Source organism: Rhinoderma darwinii, chromosome 2 (genome assembly GCF_050947455.1).
Source record: "Rhinoderma darwinii isolate aRhiDar2 chromosome 2, aRhiDar2.hap1, whole genome shotgun sequence".
In the NCBI taxonomy this organism is placed as follows: domain Eukaryota; kingdom Metazoa; phylum Chordata; class Amphibia; order Anura; family Rhinodermatidae; genus Rhinoderma; species Rhinoderma darwinii.
In genome coordinates this window covers 466,096,679-466,120,142 of record NC_134688.1, presented here as the reverse complement: position 1 = coordinate 466,120,142, position 23,464 = coordinate 466,096,679, and the positions used below count along the sequence as shown (strand labels likewise).

Genomic DNA, 23,464 nt, shown 5'->3' with positions numbered 1-23,464 from the left:
GACAAGGAAGGTGAATGAGGTGTTCCAATGTGAAATGCCGGAAACACAGAAACACAGACGACACACAACAAGAGGTGGCAATCTATTCATTAATTGCATTTAATCAATGAGCTCATTATCACTCATGCATTGTCCAACAGGTGTTGAAATAATGGGATTAAAAGGGGAGATCCCTTCAGAAAGACAGAAACAATAGCAAAGACAAAAAACACTTTTGGAATCTGCTTTTAGTCAACACATAAGGAAAGGGTGCACCGGTCCTGGAAATACTGCAATACCAGGTCAATGCGTGGAGTGGACAGAGCAAGCTCTATTTCCATCTCCCTGTTCTAAAAATCCATTTAATATATGGTCCCCAGATAGGGGACGTATCAGATATTAAACTGATAAGAACAGATACTACACTTGATCTTAGCCAAAAGGCCGAGAAGCGATAACCCGAACGGGCCGCGCGTTGCCCGAGCCTGCCCGATACTGCTGTTCAGCCCTTGCAGCGATTCAGCCTACTTCTAGGCAATTCCATGGGGCCCTGCAGGCTCACACACTCACAGCTACACGGGAGGTGAATAAAGGCCGGAGAGGAAGCCAGACAGGATTTGCTTCTTTTGCTTGCACCACAATGCAGTGCTGAAAGAGGAGGAATCTACATAAAAACGCCTTCCTGGCAACGCCCAAATGCCCTGCTGCCATGCAGATAAACACTGGCAGCGGCAGCAAGTGCATGCCCACAGCCACCCCTTGTTCCTTCACACCTTGTATCAGCTGTAATCCAGTCCAGTCCAGTGCTGCCTGCTGAGCAGCACTGACCAACACTGCCTGGGCCCAGGCTTTTATCTCTGAGGCCCCATTATGATGTCAGAAAGCTGGCTCTGGAATCCTGAGGGCTCCACTATGACACGTGCAAAGTTCCGTCTGAACTTTATATAAGACGGTGAGGCTCAGTCAGTCACTCAGTGTTGCCTGAGAGGGCAACACTGCAACAGCCGGCCGCCAGGCTGTCTTTTTTTTGCACAGCTAGTTGCCTCCAGGAGGCCACAAGAGGGAGACAAGGGACTGCAAAATGGAAAATAGGCATCCACCAACTTTACAGACAACTTCTCCTTGCTCCTACAACCTCCATCCTTGCACAGTTTGTTATTCTTCTAGGTAACATAGTAACAAATCCAAATTGCTGCTCTCTTTGTAGGCAAGCAAGGCTTTGTTGCAACTGCAATTCTTACTTCTTCTTGAAATGTAGGGACGACAGTACATTCCATCACATCCATCTAGTGTACACAGGTAGGTCCATTGTGGCGGGCAGGCGAGCGGGCGGGCTGCTTTATTGGCTGTTTGCTGTTCCCCTACTCCACTCCACTATTTGACTGTTGTGCTGCATCAATCAATCAATCAATCAATCAATCAATCAATCAATCAATCAATCAATCAGTGGCTGGCTCAGGTGCAGCTCTTTAACTTACCTAAAAGGGAGGGCGGAGAGAAGACAAGGAAGGTGAATGTGGTGTTCCAATGTGAAATGCCGGAAACACAGAAACACAGACGACACACAACAAGAGGTGGCAATCTATTCATTAATTGCATTTAATCAATGAGCTCATTATCACTCATGCATTGTCCAACAGGTGTTGAAATAATGGGATTAAAAGGGGAGATCCCTTCAGAAAGACAGAAACAATAGCAAAGACAAAAAACACTTTTGGAATCTGCTTTTAGTCAACACATAAGGAAAGGGTGCACCGGTCCTGGAAATACTGCAATACCAGGTCAATGCGTGGAGTGGACAGAGCAAGCTCTATTTCCATCTCCCTGTTCTAAAAATCCATTTAATATATGGTCCCCAGATAGGGGACGTATCAGATATTAAACTGATAAGAACAGATACTACACTTGATCTTAGCCAAAAGGCCGAGAAGCGATAACCCGAACGGGCCGCGCGTTGCCCGAGCCTGCCCGATACTGCTGTTCAGCCCTTGCAGCGATTCAGCCTACTTCTAGGCAATTCCATGGGGCCCTGCAGGCTCACACACTCACAGCTACACGGGAGGTGAATAAAGGCCGGAGAGGAAGCCAGACAGGATTTGCTTCTTTTGCTTGCACCACAATGCAGTGCTGAAAGAGGAGGAATCTACATAAAAACGCCTTCCTGGCAACGCCCAAATGCCCTGCTGCCATGCAGATAAACACTGGCAGCGGCAGCAAGTGCATGCCCACAGCCACCCCTTGTTCCTTCACACCTTGTATCAGCTGTAATCCAGTCCAGTCCAGTGCTGCCTGCTGAGCAGCACTGACCAACACTGCCTGGGCCCAGGCTTTTATCTCTGAGGCCCCATTATGATGTCAGAAAGCTGGCTCTGGAATCCTGAGGGCTCCACTATGACACGTGCAAAGTTCCGTCTGAACTTTATATAAGACGGTGAGGCTCAGTCAGTCACTCAGTGTTGCCTGAGAGGGCAACACTGCAACAGCCGGCCGCCAGGCTGTCTTTTTTTTGCACAGCTAGTTGCCTCCAGGAGGCCACAAGAGGGAGACAAGGGACTGCAAAATGGAAAATAGGCATCCACCAACTTTACAGACAACTTCTCCTTGCTCCTACAACCTCCATCCTTGCACAGTTTGTTATTCTTCTAGGTAACATAGTAACAAATCCAAATTGCTGCTCTCTTTGTAGGCAAGCAAGGCTTTGTTGCAACTGCAATTCTTACTTCTTCTTGAAATGTAGGGACGACAGTACATTCCATCACATCCATCTAGTGTACACAGGTAGGTCCATTGTGGCGGGCAGGCGAGCGGGCGGGCTGCTTTATTGGCTGTTTGCTGTTCCCCTACTCCACTCCACTATTTGACTGTTGTGCTGCATCAATCAATCAATCAATCAATCAATCAATCAATCAATCAATCAATCAATCAATCAATCAATCAGTGGCTGGCTCAGGTGCAGCTCTTTAACTTACCTAAAAGGGAGGGCGGAGAGAAGACAAGGAAGGTGAATGAGGTGTTCCAATGTGAAATGCCGGAAACACAGAAACACAGACGACACACAACAAGAGGTGGCAATCTATTCATTAATTGCATTTAATCAATGAGCTCATTATCACTCATGCATTGTCCAACAGGTGTTGAAATAATGGGATTAAAAGGGGAGATCCCTTCAGAAAGACAGAAACAATAGCAAAGACAAAAAACACTTTTGGAATCTGCTTTTAGTCAACACATAAGGAAAGGGTGCACCGGTCCTGGAAATACTGCAATACCAGGTCAATGCGTGGAGTGGACAGAGCAAGCTCTATTTCCATCTCCCTGTTCTAAAAATCCATTTAATATATGGTCCCCAGATAGGGGACGTATCAGATATTAAACTGATAAGAACAGATACTACACTTGATCTTAGCCAAAAGGCCGAGAAGCGATAACCCGAACGGGCCGCGCGTTGCCCGAGCCTGCCCGATACTGCTGTTCAGCCCTTGCAGCGATTCAGCCTACTTCTAGGCAATTCCATGGGGCCCTGCAGGCTCACACACTCACAGCTACACGGGAGGTGAATAAAGGCCGGAGAGGAAGCCAGACAGGATTTGCTTCTTTTGCTTGCACCACAATGCAGTGCTGAAAGAGGAGGAATCTACATAAAAACGCCTTCCTGGCAACGCCCAAATGCCCTGCTGCCATGCAGATAAACACTGGCAGCGGCAGCAAGTGCATGCCCACAGCCACCCCTTGTTCCTTCACACCTTGTATCAGCTGTAATCCAGTCCAGTCCAGTGCTGCCTGCTGAGCAGCACTGACCAACACTGCCTGGGCCCAGGCTTTTATCTCTGAGGCCCCATTATGATGTCAGAAAGCTGGCTCTGGAATCCTGAGGGCTCCACTATGACACGTGCAAAGTTCCGTCTGAACTTTATATAAGACGGTGAGGCTCAGTCAGTCACTCAGTGTTGCCTGAGAGGGCAACACTGCAACAGCCGGCCGCCAGGCTGTCTTTTTTTTGCACAGCTAGTTGCCTCCAGGAGGCCACAAGAGGGAGACAAGGGACTGCAAAATGGAAAATAGGCATCCACCAACTTTACAGACAACTTCTCCTTGCTCCTACAACCTCCATCCTTGCACAGTTTGTTATTCTTCTAGGTAACATAGTAACAAATCCAAATTGCTGCTCTCTTTGTAGGCAAGCAAGGCTTTGTTGCAACTGCAATTCTTACTTCTTCTTGAAATGTAGGGACGACAGTACATTCCATCACATCCATCTAGTGTACACAGGTAGGTCCATTGTGGCGGGCAGGCGAGCGGGCGGGCTGCTTTATTGGCTGTTTGCTGTTCCCCTACTCCACTCCACTATTTGACTGTTGTGCTGCATCCATCAATCAATCAATCAATCAATCAATCAATCAATCAATCAATCAGTGGCTGGCTCAGGTGCAGCTCTTTAACTTACCTAAAAGGGAGGGCGGAGAGAAGACAAGGAAGGTGAATGAGGTGTTCCAATGTGAAATGCCGGAAACACAGAAACACAGACGACACACAACAAGAGGTGGCAATCTATTCATTAATTGCATTTAATCAATGAGCTCATTATCACTCATGCATTGTCCAACAGGTGTTGAAATAATGGGATTAAAAGGGGAGATCCCTTCAGAAAGACAGAAACAATAGCAAAGACAAAAAACACTTTTGGAATCTGCTTTTAGTCAACACATAAGGAAAGGGTGCACCGGTCCTGGAAATACTGCAATACCAGGTCAATGCGTGGAGTGGACAGAGCAAGCTCTATTTCCATCTCCCTGTTCTAAAAATCCATTTAATATATGGTCCCCAGATAGGGGACGTATCAGATATTAAACTGATAAGAACAGATACTACACTTGATCTTAGCCAAAAGGCCGAGAAGCGATAACCCGAACGGGCCGCGCGTTGCCCGAGCCTGCCCGATACTGCTGTTCAGCCCTTGCAGCGATTCAGCCTACTTCTAGGCAATTCCATGGGGCCCTGCAGGCTCACACACTCACAGCTACACGGGAGGTGAATAAAGGCCGGAGAGGAAGCCAGACAGGATTTGCTTCTTTTGCTTGCACCACAATGCAGTGCTGAAAGAGGAGGAATCTACATAAAAACGCCTTCCTGGCAACGCCCAAATGCCCTGCTGCCATGCAGATAAACACTGGCAGCGGCAGCAAGTGCATGCCCACAGCCACCCCTTGTTCCTTCACACCTTGTATCAGCTGTAATCCAGTCCAGTCCAGTGCTGCCTGCTGAGCAGCACTGACCAACACTGCCTGGGCCCAGGCTTTTATCTCTGAGGCCCCATTATGATGTCAGAAAGCTGGCTCTGGAATCCTGAGGGCTCCACTATGACACGTGCAAAGTTCCGTCTGAACTTTATATAAGACGGTGAGGCTCAGTCAGTCACTCAGTGTTGCCTGAGAGGGCAACACTGCAACAGCCGGCCGCCAGGCTGTCTTTTTTTTGCACAGCTAGTTGCCTCCAGGAGGCCACAAGAGGGAGACAAGGGACTGCAAAATGGAAAATAGGCATCCACCAACTTTACAGACAACTTCTCCTTGCTCCTACAACCTCCATCCTTGCACAGTTTGTTATTCTTCTAGGTAACATAGTAACAAATCCAAATTGCTGCTCTCTTTGTAGGCAAGCAAGGCTTTGTTGCAACTGCAATTCTTACTTCTTCTTGAAATGTAGGGACGACAGTACATTCCATCACATCCATCTAGTGTACACAGGTAGGTCCATTGTGGCGGGCAGGCGAGCGGGCGGGCTGCTTTATTGGCTGTTTGCTGTTCCCCTACTCCACTCCACTATTTGACTGTTGTGCTGCATCAATCAATCAATCAATCAATCAATCAATCAATCAGTGGCTGGCTCAGGTGCAGCTCTTTAACTTACCTAAAAGGGAGGGCGGAGAGAAGACAAGGAAGGTGAATGAGGTGTTCCAATGTGAAATGCCGGAAACACAGAAACACAGACGACACACAACAAGAGGTGGCAATCTATTCATTAATTGCATTTAATCAATGAGCTCATTATCACTCATGCATTGTCCAACAGGTGTTGAAATAATGGGATTAAAAGGGGAGATCCCTTCAGAAAGACAGAAACAATAGCAAAGACAAAAAACACTTTTGGAATCTGCTTTTAGTCAACACATAAGGAAAGGGTGCACCGGTCCTGGAAATACTGCAATACCAGGTCAATGCGTGGAGTGGACAGAGCAAGCTCTATTTCCATCTCCCTGTTCTAAAAATCCATTTAATATATGGTCCCCAGATAGGGGACGTATCAGATATTAAACTGATAAGAACAGATACTACACTTGATCTTAGCCAAAAGGCCGAGAAGCGATAACCCGAACGGGCCGCGCGTTGCCCGAGCCTGCCCGATACTGCTGTTCAGCCCTTGCAGCGATTCAGCCTACTTCTAGGCAATTCCATGGGGCCCTGCAGGCTCACACACTCACAGCTACACGGGAGGTGAATAAAGGCCGGAGAGGAAGCCAGACAGGATTTGCTTCTTTTGCTTGCACCACAATGCAGTGCTGAAAGAGGAGGAATCTACATAAAAACGCCTTCCTGGCAACGCCCAAATGCCCTGCTGCCATGCAGATAAACACTGGCAGCGGCAGCAAGTGCATGCCCACAGCCACCCCTTGTTCCTTCACACCTTGTATCAGCTGTAATCCAGTCCAGTCCAGTGCTGCCTGCTGAGCAGCACTGACCAACACTGCCTGGGCCCAGGCTTTTATCTCTGAGGCCCCATTATGATGTCAGAAAGCTGGCTCTGGAATCCTGAGGGCTCCACTATGACACGTGCAAAGTTCCGTCTGAACTTTATATAAGACGGTGAGGCTCAGTCAGTCACTCAGTGTTGCCTGAGAGGGCAACACTGCAACAGCCGGCCGCCAGGCTGTCTTTTTTTTGCACAGCTAGTTGCCTCCAGGAGGCCACAAGAGGGAGACAAGGGACTGCAAAATGGAAAATAGGCATCCACCAACTTTACAGACAACTTCTCCTTGCTCCTACAACCTCCATCCTTGCACAGTTTGTTATTCTTCTAGGTAACATAGTAACAAATCCAAATTGCTGCTCTCTTTGTAGGCAAGCAAGGCTTTGTTGCAACTGCAATTCTTACTTCTTCTTGAAATGTAGGGACGACAGTACATTCCATCACATCCATCTAGTGTACACAGGTAGGTCCATTGTGGCGGGCAGGCGAGCGGGCGGGCTGCTTTATTGGCTGTTTGCTGTTCCCCTACTCCACTCCACTATTTGACTGTTGTGCTGCATCAATCAATCAATCAATCAATCAATCAATCAATCAATCAATCAATCAATCAGTGGCTGGCTCAGGTGCAGCTCTTTAACTTACCTAAAAGGGAGGGCGGAGAGAAGACAAGGAAGGTGAATGAGGTGTTCCAATGTGAAATGCCGGAAACACAGAAACACAGACGACACACAACAAGAGGTGGCAATCTATTCATTAATTGCATTTAATCAATGAGCTCATTATCACTCATGCATTGTCCAACAGGTGTTGAAATAATGGGATTAAAAGGGGAGATCCCTTCAGAAAGACAGAAACAATAGCAAAGACAAAAAACACTTTTGGAATCTGCTTTTAGTCAACACATAAGGAAAGGGTGCACCGGTCCTGGAAATACTGCAATACCAGGTCAATGCGTGGAGTGGACAGAGCAAGCTCTATTTCCATCTCCCTGTTCTAAAAATCCATTTAATATATGGTCCCCAGATAGGGGACGTATCAGATATTAAACTGATAAGAACAGATACTACACTTGATCTTAGCCAAAAGGCCGAGAAGCGATAACCCGAACGGGCCGCGCGTTGCCCGAGCCTGCCCGATACTGCTGTTCAGCCCTTGCAGCGATTCAGCCTACTTCTAGGCAATTCCATGGGGCCCTGCAGGCTCACACACTCACAGCTACACGGGAGGTGAATAAAGGCCGGAGAGGAAGCCAGACAGGATTTGCTTCTTTTGCTTGCACCACAATGCAGTGCTGAAAGAGGAGGAATCTACATAAAAACGCCTTCCTGGCAACGCCCAAATGCCCTGCTGCCATGCAGATAAACACTGGCAGCGGCAGCAAGTGCATGCCCACAGCCACCCCTTGTTCCTTCACACCTTGTATCAGCTGTAATCCAGTCCAGTCCAGTGCTGCCTGCTGAGCAGCACTGACCAACACTGCCTGGGCCCAGGCTTTTATCTCTGAGGCCCCATTATGATGTCAGAAAGCTGGCTCTGGAATCCTGAGGGCTCCACTATGACACGTGCAAAGTTCCGTCTGAACTTTATATAAGACGGTGAGGCTCAGTCAGTCACTCAGTGTTGCCTGAGAGGGCAACACTGCAACAGCCGGCCGCCAGGCTGTCTTTTTTTTGCACAGCTAGTTGCCTCCAGGAGGCCACAAGAGGGAGACAAGGGACTGCAAAATGGAAAATAGGCATCCACCAACTTTACAGACAACTTCTCCTTGCTCCTACAACCTCCATCCTTGCACAGTTTGTTATTCTTCTAGGTAACATAGTAACAAATCCAAATTGCTGCTCTCTTTGTAGGCAAGCAAGGCTTTGTTGCAACTGCAATTCTTACTTCTTCTTGAAATGTAGGGACGACAGTACATTCCATCACATCCATCTAGTGTACACAGGTAGGTCCATTGTGGCGGGCAGGCGAGCGGGCGGGCTGCTTTATTGGCTGTTTGCTGTTCCCCTACTCCACTCCACTATTTGACTGTTGTGCTGCATCAATCAATCAATCAATCAATCAATCAATCAATCAATCAATCAATCAATCAATCAATCAATCAATCAATCAATCAGTGGCTGGCTCAGGTGCAGCTCTTTAACTTACCTAAAAGGGAGGGCGGAGAGAAGACAAGGAAGGTGAATGAGGTGTTCCAATGTGAAATGCCGGAAACACAGAAACACAGACGACACACAACAAGAGGTGGCAATCTATTCATTAATTGCATTTAATCAATGAGCTCATTATCACTCATGCATTGTCCAACAGGTGTTGAAATAATGGGATTAAAAGGGGAGATCCCTTCAGAAAGACAGAAACAATAGCAAAGACAAAAAACACTTTTGGAATCTGCTTTTAGTCAACACATAAGGAAAGGGTGCACCGGTCCTGGAAATACTGCAATACCAGGTCAATGCGTGGAGTGGACAGAGCAAGCTCTATTTCCATCTCCCTGTTCTAAAAATCCATTTAATATATGGTCCCCAGATAGGGGACGTATCAGATATTAAACTGATAAGAACAGATACTACACTTGATCTTAGCCAAAAGGCCGAGAAGCGATAACCCGAACGGGCCGCGCGTTGCCCGAGCCTGCCCGATACTGCTGTTCAGCCCTTGCAGCGATTCAGCCTACTTCTAGGCAATTCCATGGGGCCCTGCAGGCTCACACACTCACAGCTACACGGGAGGTGAATAAAGGCCGGAGAGGAAGCCAGACAGGATTTGCTTCTTTTGCTTGCACCACAATGCAGTGCTGAAAGAGGAGGAATCTACATAAAAACGCCTTCCTGGCAACGCCCAAATGCCCTGCTGCCATGCAGATAAACACTGGCAGCGGCAGCAAGTGCATGCCCACAGCCACCCCTTGTTCCTTCACACCTTGTATCAGCTGTAATCCAGTCCAGTCCAGTGCTGCCTGCTGAGCAGCACTGACCAACACTGCCTGGGCCCAGGCTTTTATCTCTGAGGCCCCATTATGATGTCAGAAAGCTGGCTCTGGAATCCTGAGGGCTCCACTATGACACGTGCAAAGTTCCGTCTGAACTTTATATAAGACGGTGAGGCTCAGTCAGTCACTCAGTGTTGCCTGAGAGGGCAACACTGCAACAGCCGGCCGCCAGGCTGTCTTTTTTTTGCACAGCTAGTTGCCTCCAGGAGGCCACAAGAGGGAGACAAGGGACTGCAAAATGGAAAATAGGCATCCACCAACTTTACAGACAACTTCTCCTTGCTCCTACAACCTCCATCCTTGCACAGTTTGTTATTCTTCTAGGTAACATAGTAACAAATCCAAATTGCTGCTCTCTTTGTAGGCAAGCAAGGCTTTGTTGCAACTGCAATTCTTACTTCTTCTTGAAATGTAGGGACGACAGTACATTCCATCACATCCATCTAGTGTACACAGGTAGGTCCATTGTGGCGGGCAGGCGAGCGGGCGGGCTGCTTTATTGGCTGTTTGCTGTTCCCCTACTCCACTCCACTATTTGACTGTTGTGCTGCATCAATCAATCAATCAATCAATCAATCAATCAATCAATCAATCAATCAGTGGCTGGCTCAGGTGCAGCTCTTTAACTTACCTAAAAGGGAGGGCGGAGAGAAGACAAGGAAGGTGAATGAGGTGTTCCAATGTGAAATGCCGGAAACACAGAAACACAGACGACACACAACAAGAGGTGGCAATCTATTCATTAATTGCATTTAATCAATGAGCTCATTATCACTCATGCATTGTCCAACAGGTGTTGAAATAATGGGATTAAAAGGGGAGATCCCTTCAGAAAGACAGAAACAATAGCAAAGACAAAAAACACTTTTGGAATCTGCTTTTAGTCAACACATAAGGAAAGGGTGCACCGGTCCTGGAAATACTGCAATACCAGGTCAATGCGTGGAGTGGACAGAGCAAGCTCTATTTCCATCTCCCTGTTCTAAAAATCCATTTAATATATGGTCCCCAGATAGGGGACGTATCAGATATTAAACTGATAAGAACAGATACTACACTTGATCTTAGCCAAAAGGCCGAGAAGCGATAACCCGAACGGGCCGCGCGTTGCCCGAGCCTGCCCGATACTGCTGTTCAGCCCTTGCAGCGATTCAGCCTACTTCTAGGCAATTCCATGGGGCCCTGCAGGCTCACACACTCACAGCTACACGGGAGGTGAATAAAGGCCGGAGAGGAAGCCAGACAGGATTTGCTTCTTTTGCTTGCACCACAATGCAGTGCTGAAAGAGGAGGAATCTACATAAAAACGCCTTCCTGGCAACGCCCAAATGCCCTGCTGCCATGCAGATAAACACTGGCAGCGGCAGCAAGTGCATGCCCACAGCCACCCCTTGTTCCTTCACACCTTGTATCAGCTGTAATCCAGTCCAGTCCAGTGCTGCCTGCTGAGCAGCACTGACCAACACTGCCTGGGCCCAGGCTTTTATCTCTGAGGCCCCATTATGATGTCAGAAAGCTGGCTCTGGAATCCTGAGGGCTCCACTATGACACGTGCAAAGTTCCGTCTGAACTTTATATAAGACGGTGAGGCTCAGTCAGTCACTCAGTGTTGCCTGAGAGGGCAACACTGCAACAGCCGGCCGCCAGGCTGTCTTTTTTTTGCACAGCTAGTTGCCTCCAGGAGGCCACAAGAGGGAGACAAGGGACTGCAAAATGGAAAATAGGCATCCACCAACTTTACAGACAACTTCTCCTTGCTCCTACAACCTCCATCCTTGCACAGTTTGTTATTCTTCTAGGTAACATAGTAACAAATCCAAATTGCTGCTCTCTTTGTAGGCAAGCAAGGCTTTGTTGCAACTGCAATTCTTACTTCTTCTTGAAATGTAGGGACGACAGTACATTCCATCACATCCATCTAGTGTACACAGGTAGGTCCATTGTGGCGGGCAGGCGAGCGGGCGGGCTGCTTTATTGGCTGTTTGCTGTTCCCCTACTCCACTCCACTATTTGACTGTTGTGCTGCATCAATCAATCAATCAATCAATCAATCAATCAATCAATCAATCAATCAATCAGTGGCTGGCTCAGGTGCAGCTCTTTAACTTACCTAAAAGGGAGGGCGGAGAGAAGACAAGGAAGGTGAATGAGGTGTTCCAATGTGAAATGCCGGAAACACAGAAACACAGACGACACACAACAAGAGGTGGCAATCTATTCATTAATTGCATTTAATCAATGAGCTCATTATCACTCATGCATTGTCCAACAGGTGTTGAAATAATGGGATTAAAAGGGGAGATCCCTTCAGAAAGACAGAAACAATAGCAAAGACAAAAAACACTTTTGGAATCTGCTTTTAGTCAACACATAAGGAAAGGGTGCACCGGTCCTGGAAATACTGCAATACCAGGTCAATGCGTGGAGTGGACAGAGCAAGCTCTATTTCCATCTCCCTGTTCTAAAAATCCATTTAATATATGGTCCCCAGATAGGGGACGTATCAGATATTAAACTGATAAGAACAGATACTACACTTGATCTTAGCCAAAAGGCCGAGAAGCGATAACCCGAACGGGCCGCGCGTTGCCCGAGCCTGCCCGATACTGCTGTTCAGCCCTTGCAGCGATTCAGCCTACTTCTAGGCAATTCCATGGGGCCCTGCAGGCTCACACACTCACAGCTACACGGGAGGTGAATAAAGGCCGGAGAGGAAGCCAGACAGGATTTGCTTCTTTTGCTTGCACCACAATGCAGTGCTGAAAGAGGAGGAATCTACATAAAAACGCCTTCCTGGCAACGCCCAAATGCCCTGCTGCCATGCAGATAAACACTGGCAGCGGCAGCAAGTGCATGCCCACAGCCACCCCTTGTTCCTTCACACCTTGTATCAGCTGTAATCCAGTCCAGTCCAGTGCTGCCTGCTGAGCAGCACTGACCAACACTGCCTGGGCCCAGGCTTTTATCTCTGAGGCCCCATTATGATGTCAGAAAGCTGGCTCTGGAATCCTGAGGGCTCCACTATGACACGTGCAAAGTTCCGTCTGAACTTTATATAAGACGGTGAGGCTCAGTCAGTCACTCAGTGTTGCCTGAGAGGGCAACACTGCAACAGCCGGCCGCCAGGCTGTCTTTTTTTTGCACAGCTAGTTGCCTCCAGGAGGCCACAAGAGGGAGACAAGGGACTGCAAAATGGAAAATAGGCATCCACCAACTTTACAGACAACTTCTCCTTGCTCCTACAACCTCCATCCTTGCACAGTTTGTTATTCTTCTAGGTAACATAGTAACAAATCCAAATTGCTGCTCTCTTTGTAGGCAAGCAAGGCTTTGTTGCAACTGCAATTCTTACTTCTTCTTGAAATGTAGGGACGACAGTACATTCCATCACATCCATCTAGTGTACACAGGTAGGTCCATTGTGGCGGGCAGGCGAGCGGGCGGGCTGCTTTATTGGCTGTTTGCTGTTCCCCTACTCCACTCCACTATTTGACTGTTGTGCTGCATCAATCAATCAATCAATCAATCAATCAATCAATCAATCAATCAATCAGTGGCTGGCTCAGGTGCAGCTCTTTAACTTACCTAAAAGGGAGGGCGGAGAGAAGACAAGGAAGGTGAATGAGGTGTTCCAATGTGAAATGCCGGAAACACAGAAACACAGACGACACACAACAAGAGGTGGCAATCTATTCATTAATTGCATTTAATCAATGAGCTCATTATCACTCATGCATTGTCCAACAGGTGTTGAAATAATGGGATTAAAAGGGGAGATCCCTTCAGAAAGACAGAAACAATAGCAAAGACAAAAAACACTTTTGGAATCTGCTTTTAGTCAACACATAAGGAAAGGGTGCACCGGTCCTGGAAATACTGCAATACCAGGTCAATGCGTGGAGTGGACAGAGCAAGCTCTATTTCCATCTCCCTGTTCTAAAAATCCATTTAATATATGGTCCCCAGATAGGGGACGTATCAGATATTAAACTGATAAGAACAGATACTACACTTGATCTTAGCCAAAAGGCCGAGAAGCGATAACCCGAACGGGCCGCGCGTTGCCCGAGCCTGCCCGATACTGCTGTTCAGCCCTTGCAGCGATTCAGCCTACTTCTAGGCAATTCCATGGGGCCCTGCAGGCTCACACACTCACAGCTACACGGGAGGTGAATAAAGGCCGGAGAGGAAGCCAGACAGGATTTGCTTCTTTTGCTTGCACCACAATGCAGTGCTGAAAGAGGAGGAATCTACATAAAAACGCCTTCCTGGCAACGCCCAAATGCCCTGCTGCCATGCAGATAAACACTGGCAGCGGCAGCAAGTGCATGCCCACAGCCACCCCTTGTTCCTTCACACCTTGTATCAGCTGTAATCCAGTCCAGTCCAGTGCTGCCTGCTGAGCAGCACTGACCAACACTGCCTGGGCCCAGGCTTTTATCTCTGAGGCCCCATTATGATGTCAGAAAGCTGGCTCTGGAATCCTGAGGGCTCCACTATGACACGTGCAAAGTTCCGTCTGAACTTTATATAAGACGGTGAGGCTCAGTCAGTCACTCAGTGTTGCCTGAGAGGGCAACACTGCAACAGCCGGCCGCCAGGCTGTCTTTTTTTTGCACAGCTAGTTGCCTCCAGGAGGCCACAAGAGGGAGACAAGGGACTGCAAAATGGAAAATAGGCATCCACCAACTTTACAGACAACTTCTCCTTGCTCCTACAACCTCCATCCTTGCACAGTTTGTTATTCTTCTAGGTAACATAGTAACAAATCCAAATTGCTGCTCTCTTTGTAGGCAAGCAAGGCTTTGTTGCAACTGCAATTCTTACTTCTTCTTGAAATGTAGGGACGACAGTACATTCCATCACATCCATCTAGTGTACACAGGTAGGTCCATTGTGGCGGGCAGGCGAGCGGGCGGGCTGCTTTATTGGCTGTTTGCTGTTCCCCTACTCCACTCCACTATTTGACTGTTGTGCTGCATCAATCAATCAATCAATCAATCAATCAATCAATCAATCAATCAATCAATCAATCAATCAGTGGCTGGCTCAGGTGCAGCTCTTTAACTTACCTAAAAGGGAGGGCGGAGAGAAGACAAGGAAGGTGAATGAGGTGTTCCAATGTGAAATGCCGGAAACACAGAAACACAGACGACACACAACAAGAGGTGGCAATCTATTCATTAATTGCATTTAATCAATGAGCTCATTATCACTCATGCATTGTCCAACAGGTGTTGAAATAATGGGATTAAAAGGGGAGATCCCTTCAGAAAGACAGAAACAATAGCAAAGACAAAAAACACTTTTGGAATCTGCTTTTAGTCAACACATAAGGAAAGGGTGCACCGGTCCTGGAAATACTGCAATACCAGGTCAATGCGTGGAGTGGACAGAGCAAGCTCTATTTCCATCTCCCTGTTCTAAAAATCCATTTAATATATGGTCCCCAGATAGGGGACGTATCAGATATTAAACTGATAAGAACAGATACTACACTTGATCTTAGCCAAAAGGCCGAGAAGCGATAACCCGAACGGGCCGCGCGTTGCCCGAGCCTGCCCGATACTGCTGTTCAGCCCTTGCAGCGATTCAGCCTACTTCTAGGCAATTCTATGGGGCCCTGCAGGCTCACACACTCACAGCTACACGGGAGGTGAATAAAGGCCGGAGAGGAAGCCAGACAGGATTTGCTTCTTTTGCTTGCACCACAATGCAGTGCTGAAAGAGGAGGAATCTACATAAAAACGCCTTCCTGGCAACGCCCAAATGCCCTGCTGCCATGCAGATAAACACTGGCAGCGGCAGCAAGTGCATGCCCACAGCCACCCCTTGTTCCTTCACACCTTGTATCAGCTGTAATCCAGTCCAGTCCAGTGCTGCCTGCTGAGCAGCACTGACCAACACTGCCTGGGCCCAGGCTTTTATCTCTGAGGCCCCATTATGATGTCAGAAAGCTGGCTCTGGAATCCTGAGGGCTCCACTATGACACGTGCAAAGTTCCGTCTGAACTTTATATAAGACGGTGAGGCTCAGTCAGTCACTCAGTGTTGCCTGAGAGGGCAACACTGCAACAGCCGGCCGCCAGGCTGTCTTTTTTTTGCACAGCTAGTTGCCTCCAGGAGGCCACAAGAGGGAGACAAGGGACTGCAAAATGGAAAATAGGCATCCACCAACTTTACAGACAACTTCTCCTTGCTCCTACAACCTCCATCCTTGCACAGTTTGTTATTCTTCTAGGTAACATAGTAACAAATCCAAATTGCTGCTCTCTTTGTAGGCAAGCAAGGCTTTGTTGCAACTGCAATTCTTACTTCTTCTTGAAATGTAGGGACGACAGTACATTCCATCACATCCATCTAGTGTACACAGGTAGGTCCATTGTGGCGGGCAGGCGAGCGGGCGGGCTGCTTTATTGGCTGTTTGCTGTTCCCCTACTCCACTCCACTATTTGACTGTTGTGCTGCATCAATCAATCAATCAATCAATCAATCAATCAATCAATCAATCAATCAATCAATCAGTGGCTGGCTCAGGTGCAGCTCTTTAACTTACCTAAAAGGGAGGGCGGAGAGAAGACAAGGAAGGTGAATGAGGTGTTCCAATGTGAAATGCCGGAAACACAGAAACACAGACGACACACAACAAGAGGTGGCAATCTATTCATTAATTGCATTTAATCAATGAGCTCATTATCACTCATGCATTGTCCAACAGGTGTTGAAATAATGGGATTAAAAGGGGAGATCCCTTCAGAAAGACAGAAACAATAGCAAAGACAAAAAACACTTTTGGAATCTGCTTTTAGTCAACACATAAGGAAAGGGTGCACCGGTCCTGGAAATACTGCAATACCAGGTCAATGCGTGGAGTGGACAGAGCAAGCTCTATTTCCATCTCCCTGTTCTAAAAATCCATTTAATATATGGTCCCCAGATAGGGGACGTATCAGATATTAAACTGATAAGAACAGATACTACACTTGATCTTAGCCAAAAGGCCGAGAAGCGATAACCCGAACGGGCCGCGCGTTGCCCGAGCCTGCCCGATACTGCTGTTCAGCCCTTGCAGCGATTCAGCCTACTTCTAGGCAATTCCATGGGGCCCTGCAGGCTCACACACTCACAGCTACACGGGAGGTGAATAAAGGCCGGAGAGGAAGCCAGACAGGATTTGCTTCTTTTGCTTGCACCACAATGCAGTGCTGAAAGAGGAGGAATCTACATAAAAACGCCTTCCTGGCAACGCCCAAATGCCCTGCTGCCATGCAGATAAACACTGGCAGCGGCAGCAAGTGCATGCCCACAGCCACCCCTTGTTCCTTCACACCTTGTATCAGCTGTAATCCAGTCCAGTCCAGTGCTGCCTGCTGAGCAGCACTGACCAACACTGCCTGGGCCCAGGCTTTTATCTCTGAGGCCCCATTATGATGTCAGAAAGCTGGCTCTGGAATCCTGAGGGCTCCACTATGACACGTGCAAAGTTCCGTCTGAACTTTATATAAGACGGTGAAGCTCAGTCAGTCACTCAGTGTTGCCTGAGAGGGCAACACTGCAACAGCCGGCCGCCAGGCTGTCTTTTTTTTGCACAGCTAGTTGCCTCCAGGAGGCCACAAGAGGGAGACAAGGGACTGCAAAATGGAAAATAGGCATCCACCAACTTTACAGACAACTTCTCCTTGCTCCTACAACCTCCATCCTTGCACAGTTTGTTATTCTTCTAGGTAACATAGTAACAAATCCAAATTGCTGCTCTCTTTGTAGGCAAGCAAGGCTTTGTTGCAACTGCAATTCTTACTTCTTCTTGAAATGTAGGGACGACAGTACATTCCATCACATCCATCTAGTGTACACAGGTAGGTCCATTGTGGCGGGCAGGCGAGCGGGCGGGCTGCTTTATTGGCTGTTTGCTGTTCCCCTACTCCACTCCACTATTTGACTGTTGTGCTGCATCAATCAATCAATCAATCAATCAATCAATCAATCAATCAATCAATCAATCAATCAATCAATCAATCAGTGGCTGGCTCAGGTGCAGCTCTTTAACTTACCTAAAAGGGAGGGCGGAGAGAAGACAAGGAAGGTGAATGAGGTGTTCCAATGTGAAATGCCGGAAACACAGAAACACAGACGACACACAACAAGAGGTGGCAATCTATTCATTAATTGCATTTAATCAATGAGCTCATTATCACTCATGCATTGTCCAACAGGTGTTGAAATAATGGGATTAAAAGGGGAGATCCCTTCAGAAAGACAGAAACAATAGCAAAGACAAAAAACACTTTTGGAATCTGCTTTTAGTCAACACATAAGGAAAGGGTGCACCGGTCCTGGAAATACTGCAATACCAGGTCAATGCGTGGAGTGGACAGAGCAAGCTCTATTTCCATCTCCCTGTTCTAAAAATCCATTTAATATATGGTCCCCAGATAGGGGACGTGACGTATCAGATATTAAACTGATAAGAACAGATACTACACTTGATCTTAGCCAAAAGGCCGAGAAGCGATAACCCGAACGGGCCGCGCGTTGCCCGAGCCTGCCCGATACTGCTGTTCAGCCCTTGCAGCGATTCAGCCTACTTCTAGGCAATTCCATGGGGCCCTGCAGGCTCACACACTCACAGCTACACGGGAGGTGAATAAAGGCCGGAGAGGAAGCCAGACAGGATTTGCTTCTTTTGCTTGCACCACAATGCAGTGCTGAAAGAGGAGGAATCTACATAAAAACGCCTTCCTGGCAACGCCCAAATGCCCTGCTGCCATGCAGATAAACACTGGCAGCGGCAGCAAGTGCATGCCCACAGCCACCCCTTGTTCCTTCACACCTTGTATCAGCTGTAATCCAGTCCAGTCCAGTGCTGCCTGCTGAGCAGCACTGACCAACACTGCCTGGGCCCAGGCTTTTATCTCTGAGGCCCCATTATGATGTCAGAAAGCTGGCTCTGGAATCCTGAGGGCTCCACTATGACACGTGCAAAGTTCCGTCTGAACTTTATATAAGACGGTGAGGCTCAGTCAGTCACTCAGTGTTGCCTGAGAGGGCAACACTGCAACAGCCGGCCGCCAGGCTGTCTTTTTTTTGCACAGCTAGTTGCCTCCAGGAGGCCACAAGAGGGAGACAAGGGACTGCAAAATGGAAAATAGGCATCCACCAACTTTACAGACAACTTCTCCTTGCTCCTACAACCTCCATCCTTGCACAGTTTGTTATTCTTCTAGGTAACATAGTAACAAATCCAAATTGCTGCTCTCTTTGTAGGCAAGCAAGGCTTTGTTGCAACTGCAATTCTTACTTCTTCTTGAAATGTAGGGACGACAGTACATTCCATCACATCCATCTAGTGTACACAGGTAGGTCCATTGTGGCGGGCAGGCGAGCGGGCGGGCTGCTTTATTGGCTGTTTGCTGTTCCCCTACTCCACTCCACTATTTGACTGTTGTGCTGCATCAATCAATCAATCAATCAATCAATCAATCAATCAATCAATCAATCAATCAATCAATCAGTGGCTGGCTCAGGTGCAGCTCTTTAACTTACCTAAAAGGGAGGGCGGAGAGAAGACAAGGAAGGTGAATGAGGTGTTCCAATGTGAAATGCCGGAAACACAGAAACACAGACGACACACAACAAGAGGTGGCAATCTATTCATTAATTGCATTTAATCAATGAGCTCATTATCACTCATGCATTGTCCAACAGGTGTTGAAATAATGGGATTAAAAGGGGAGATCCCTTCAGAAAGACAGAAACAATAGCAAAGACAAAAAACACTTTTGGAATCTGCTTTTAGTCAACACATAAGGAAAGGGTGCACCGGTCCTGGAAATACTGCAATACCAGGTCAATGCGTGGAGTGGACAGAGCAAGCTCTATTTCCATCTCCCTGTTCTAAAAATCCATTTAATATATGGTCCCCAGATAGGGGACGTATCAGATATTAAACTGATAAGAACAGATACTACACTTGATCTTAGCCAAAAGGCCGAGAAGCGATAACCCGAACGGGCCGCGCGTTGCCCGAGCCTGCCCGATACTGCTGTTCAGCCCTTGCAGCGATTCAGCCTACTTCTAGGCAATTCCATGGGGCCCTGCAGGCTCACACACTCACAGCTACACGGGAGGTGAATAAAGGCCGGAGAGGAAGCCAGACAGGATTTGCTTCTTTTGCTTGCACCACAATGCAGTGCTGAAAGAGGAGGAATCTACATAAAAACGCCTTCCTGGCAACGCCCAAATGCCCTGCTGCCATGCAGATAAACACTGGCAGCGGCAGCAAGTGCATGCCCACAGCCACCCCTTGTTCCTTCACACCTTGTATCAGCTGTAATCCAGTCCAGTCCAGTGCTGCCTGCTGAGCAGCACTGACCAACACTGCCTGGGCCCAGGCTTTTATCTCTGAGGCCCCATTATGATGTCAGAAAGCTGGCTCTGGAATCCTGAGGGCTCCACTATGACACGTGCAAAGTTCCGTCTGAACTTTATATAAGACGGTGAGGCTCAGTCAGTCACTCAGTGTTGCCTGAGAGGGCAACACTGCAACAGCCGGCCGCCAGGCTGTCTTTTTTTTGCACAGCTAGTTGCCTCCAGGAGGCCACAAGAGGGAGACAAGGGACTGCAAAATGGAAAATAGGCATCCACCAACTTTACAGACAACTTCTCCTTGCTCCTACAACCTCCATCCTTGCACAGTTTGTTATTCTTCTAGGTAACATAGTAACAAATCCAAATTGCTGCTCTCTTTGTAGGCAAGCAAGGCTTTGTTGCAACTGCAATTCTTACTTCTTCTTGAAATGTAGGGACGACAGTACATTCCATCACATCCATCTAGTGTACACAGGTAGGTCCATTGTGGCGGGCAGGCGAGCGGGCGGGCTGCTTTATTGGCTGTTTGCTGTTCCCCTACTCCACTCCACTATTTGACTGTTGTGCTGCATCAATCAATCAATCAATCAATCAATCAATCAATCAATCAATCAGTGGCTGGCTCAGGTGCAGCTCTTTAACTTACCTAAAAGGGAGGGCGGAGAGAAGACAAGGAAGGTGAATGAGGTGTTCCAATGTGAAATGCCGGAAACACAGAAACACAGACGACACACAACAAGAGGTGGCAATCTATTCATTAATTGCATTTAATCAATGAGCTCATTATCACTCATGCATTGTCCAACAGGTGTTGAAATAATGGGATTAAAAGGGGAGATCCCTTCAGAAAGACAGAAACAATAGCAAAGACAAAAAACACTTTTGGAATCTGCTTTTAGTCAACACATAAGGAAAGGGTGCACCGGTCCTGGAAATACTGCAATACCAGGTCAATGCGTGGAGTGGACAGAGCAAGCTCTATTTCCATCTCCCTGTTCTAAAAATCCATTTAATATATGGTCCCCAGATAGGGGACGTATCAGATATTAAACTGATAAGAACAGATACTACACTTGATCTTAGCCAAAAGGCCGAGAAGCGATAACCCGAACGGGCCGCGCGTTGCCCGAGCCTGCCCGATACTGCTGTTCAGCCCTTGCAGCGATTCAGCCTACTTCTAGGCAATTCCATGGGGCCCTGCAGGCTCACACACTCACAGCTACACGGGAGGTGAATAAAGGCCGGAGAGGAAGCCAGACAGGATTTGCTTCTTTTGCTTGCACCACAATGCAGTGCTGAAAGAGGAGGAATCTACATAAAAACGCCTTCCTGGCAACGCCCAAATGCCCTGCTGCCATGCAGATAAACACTGGCAGCGGCAGCAAGTGCATGCCCACAGCCACCCCTTGTTCCTTCACAACTTGTATCAGCTGTAATCCAGTCCAGTCCAGTGCTGCCTGCTGAGCAGCACTGACCAACACTGCCTGGGCCCAGGCTTTTATCTCTGAGGCCCCATTATGATGTCAGAAAGCTGGCTCTGGAATCCTGAGGGCTCCACTATGACACGTGCAAAGTTCCGTCTGAACTTTATATAAGACGGTGAGGCTCAGTCAGTCACTCAGTGTTGCCTGAGAGGGCAACACTGCAACAGCCGGCCGCCAGGCTGTCTTTTTTTTGCACAGCTAGTTGCCTCCAGGAGGCCACAAGAGGGAGACAAGGGACTGCAAAATGGAAAATAGGCATCCACCAACTTTACAGACAACTTCTCCTTGCTCCTACAACCTCCATCCTTGCACAGTTTGTTATTCTTCTAGGTAACATAGTAACAAATCCAAATTGCTGCTCTCTTTGTAGGCAAGCAAGGCTTTGTTGCAACTGCAATTCTTACTTCTTCTTGAAATGTAGGGACGACAGTACATTCCATCACATCCATCTAGTGTACACAGGTAGGTCCATTGTGGCGGGCAGGCGAGCGGGCGGGCTGCTTTATTGGCTGTTTGCTGTTCCCCTACTCCACTCCACTATTTGACTGTTGTGCTGCATCAATCAATCAATCAATCAATCAATCAATCAATCAATCAATCAATCAATCAATCAATCAATCAATCAGTGGCTGGCTCAGGTGCAGCTCTTTAACTTACCTTAACCCCTTAAGGACGCAGCCTAGTTTGGGCCTTAAGGCTCAGAGCCCATTTTTCAAATCTGACATATTTCACTTTATGTGGTAATAACGTCGGAATGCTTAAACCTATCCAAGCGATTCTGAGATTGTTTTCTCGTGACACTTTGGGCTTCATGTTCGTGGTAAAATTTGGTCGATATATTCAGTCTTTATTTGTGAAAAATTGCAAAATTTAGAGAAAATTTACAAAAAATAGCATTTTTCAGAATTTAAATGCATCTGCTTGAAAAACAGACGGTTATACCACCCAAAATAGTTACTAGTTCACATTTCCCATATGTCTACTTTTGATTGGCATCGTTTTTTGAACATTCTTTTATTTTTCTTGGACGTTACAAGGCTTAGAACATAAACAGCAATTTCTCATATTCTTAAGAAAATTTCAAAAGCCTTTTTTTGAAGGTGCCAGTTCAGTTCTGAAGTGGATTTGAGGGGACTATGTGTTAGAAACCCCCATAAAACACCCCATTTTAAAAACTAGACCCCTCAAAGTATTCAAAACAGCATATAGAAAGTTTTTTAACCCTTCAGGCATTTCACAGGAATTAAAGCAAAGTGGAAATTAAATTTGCAAATTTCATTTTTTCTGCTGAATTTCAATTTTATTCAATTTTTTTTTAGTAACAGAGAAGGTTTTACCAGAGAAACACTACTAAATATGTATTGTCCAGATTCTGCAGTTTTTAGAAATGTCCCACATGTGGCCCTACTGCGCTCGTGGACTAAAACACAAGCCCTAGAAGCAAAGAAGCACCTAGTGCATTTTGAGGCCTCTTTTTTATTAGAATATATTTTAGGCAGCATGCCAGGTTTGAAGAGGCGTTGAGGTATCAAAACAATGGAAACCCACCAGAAGTGACCCCATTTTGGAAATTACACCCCTCAAGGAATTCATTTATGGTTTTTGTTATCATTTTGACCGCACAGTTTTTTCACAGCACCTATTTGAATTGGGCTGTGAAATGAAAAAAATGATATTTTTTCCAATAAAATGTCATTTTTGATCAAATTTTCTTATTTTCACAGGGAACAACATACCCCATTTTGTTGCCCAATTTGTCCTTAGTGCGGCAATACCCCATTTGTGGTGATAAACTGCCGTTTGGGCCCATGGGAGGGCTCAGAAGGAAAGGAGCGCTATGTGTTTGTTGGAGTCCAGATTTTGCTGGATTGGTTTTCGGGTGCCATGTCGCATTTGCAGAG

General features: G+C 47.2%; 15 non-coding genes across 15 annotated transcripts; all 15 read right to left on the bottom strand.

Annotated features, from left to right (window-relative positions):
- Positions 1 to 244: 244 nt before the first annotated feature.
- Positions 245 to 435, bottom strand: LOC142747458 (U2 spliceosomal RNA). Its single transcript, XR_012881773.1, has one exon. It is a non-coding gene; the product is annotated as a U2 spliceosomal RNA (small nuclear RNA).
- Positions 436 to 1,723: 1,288 nt separating this feature from the next.
- LOC142747457 (U2 spliceosomal RNA) lies at positions 1,724 to 1,914 on the bottom strand. The gene has a single exon (XR_012881772.1). It is a non-coding gene; the product is annotated as a U2 spliceosomal RNA (small nuclear RNA).
- A 1,300-nt stretch (positions 1,915 to 3,214) lies between these two features.
- On the bottom strand, positions 3,215 to 3,405 carry LOC142747456 (U2 spliceosomal RNA). The gene has a single exon (XR_012881771.1). It is a non-coding gene; the product is annotated as a U2 spliceosomal RNA (small nuclear RNA).
- A 1,284-nt stretch (positions 3,406 to 4,689) lies between these two features.
- On the bottom strand, positions 4,690 to 4,880 carry LOC142747455 (U2 spliceosomal RNA). The gene has a single exon (XR_012881770.1). It is a non-coding gene; the product is annotated as a U2 spliceosomal RNA (small nuclear RNA).
- Positions 4,881 to 6,152: 1,272 nt separating this feature from the next.
- Positions 6,153 to 6,343, bottom strand: LOC142747454 (U2 spliceosomal RNA). Its single transcript, XR_012881769.1, has one exon. It is a non-coding gene; the product is annotated as a U2 spliceosomal RNA (small nuclear RNA).
- Positions 6,344 to 7,631: 1,288 nt separating this feature from the next.
- On the bottom strand, positions 7,632 to 7,822 carry LOC142747452 (U2 spliceosomal RNA). The gene has a single exon (XR_012881768.1). It is a non-coding gene; the product is annotated as a U2 spliceosomal RNA (small nuclear RNA).
- Positions 7,823 to 9,134: 1,312 nt separating this feature from the next.
- On the bottom strand, positions 9,135 to 9,325 carry LOC142747451 (U2 spliceosomal RNA). The gene has a single exon (XR_012881767.1). It is a non-coding gene; the product is annotated as a U2 spliceosomal RNA (small nuclear RNA).
- Positions 9,326 to 10,609: 1,284 nt separating this feature from the next.
- Positions 10,610 to 10,800, bottom strand: LOC142747450 (U2 spliceosomal RNA). The gene has a single exon (XR_012881766.1). It is a non-coding gene; the product is annotated as a U2 spliceosomal RNA (small nuclear RNA).
- Positions 10,801 to 12,088: 1,288 nt separating this feature from the next.
- LOC142747448 (U2 spliceosomal RNA) lies at positions 12,089 to 12,279 on the bottom strand. The gene has a single exon (XR_012881765.1). It is a non-coding gene; the product is annotated as a U2 spliceosomal RNA (small nuclear RNA).
- A 1,284-nt stretch (positions 12,280 to 13,563) lies between these two features.
- Positions 13,564 to 13,754, bottom strand: LOC142747447 (U2 spliceosomal RNA). The gene has a single exon (XR_012881764.1). It is a non-coding gene; the product is annotated as a U2 spliceosomal RNA (small nuclear RNA).
- Positions 13,755 to 15,050: 1,296 nt separating this feature from the next.
- LOC142747446 (U2 spliceosomal RNA) lies at positions 15,051 to 15,241 on the bottom strand. Its single transcript, XR_012881763.1, has one exon. It is a non-coding gene; the product is annotated as a U2 spliceosomal RNA (small nuclear RNA).
- Positions 15,242 to 16,533: 1,292 nt separating this feature from the next.
- Positions 16,534 to 16,724, bottom strand: LOC142747445 (U2 spliceosomal RNA). The gene has a single exon (XR_012881762.1). It is a non-coding gene; the product is annotated as a U2 spliceosomal RNA (small nuclear RNA).
- Positions 16,725 to 18,028: 1,304 nt separating this feature from the next.
- Positions 18,029 to 18,224, bottom strand: LOC142747547 (U2 spliceosomal RNA). Its single transcript, XR_012881849.1, has one exon. It is a non-coding gene; the product is annotated as a U2 spliceosomal RNA (small nuclear RNA).
- Positions 18,225 to 19,520: 1,296 nt separating this feature from the next.
- LOC142747444 (U2 spliceosomal RNA) lies at positions 19,521 to 19,711 on the bottom strand. The gene has a single exon (XR_012881761.1). It is a non-coding gene; the product is annotated as a U2 spliceosomal RNA (small nuclear RNA).
- A 1,280-nt stretch (positions 19,712 to 20,991) lies between these two features.
- On the bottom strand, positions 20,992 to 21,182 carry LOC142747442 (U2 spliceosomal RNA). Its single transcript, XR_012881760.1, has one exon. It is a non-coding gene; the product is annotated as a U2 spliceosomal RNA (small nuclear RNA).
- Positions 21,183 to 23,464: the final 2,282 nt, after the last annotated feature.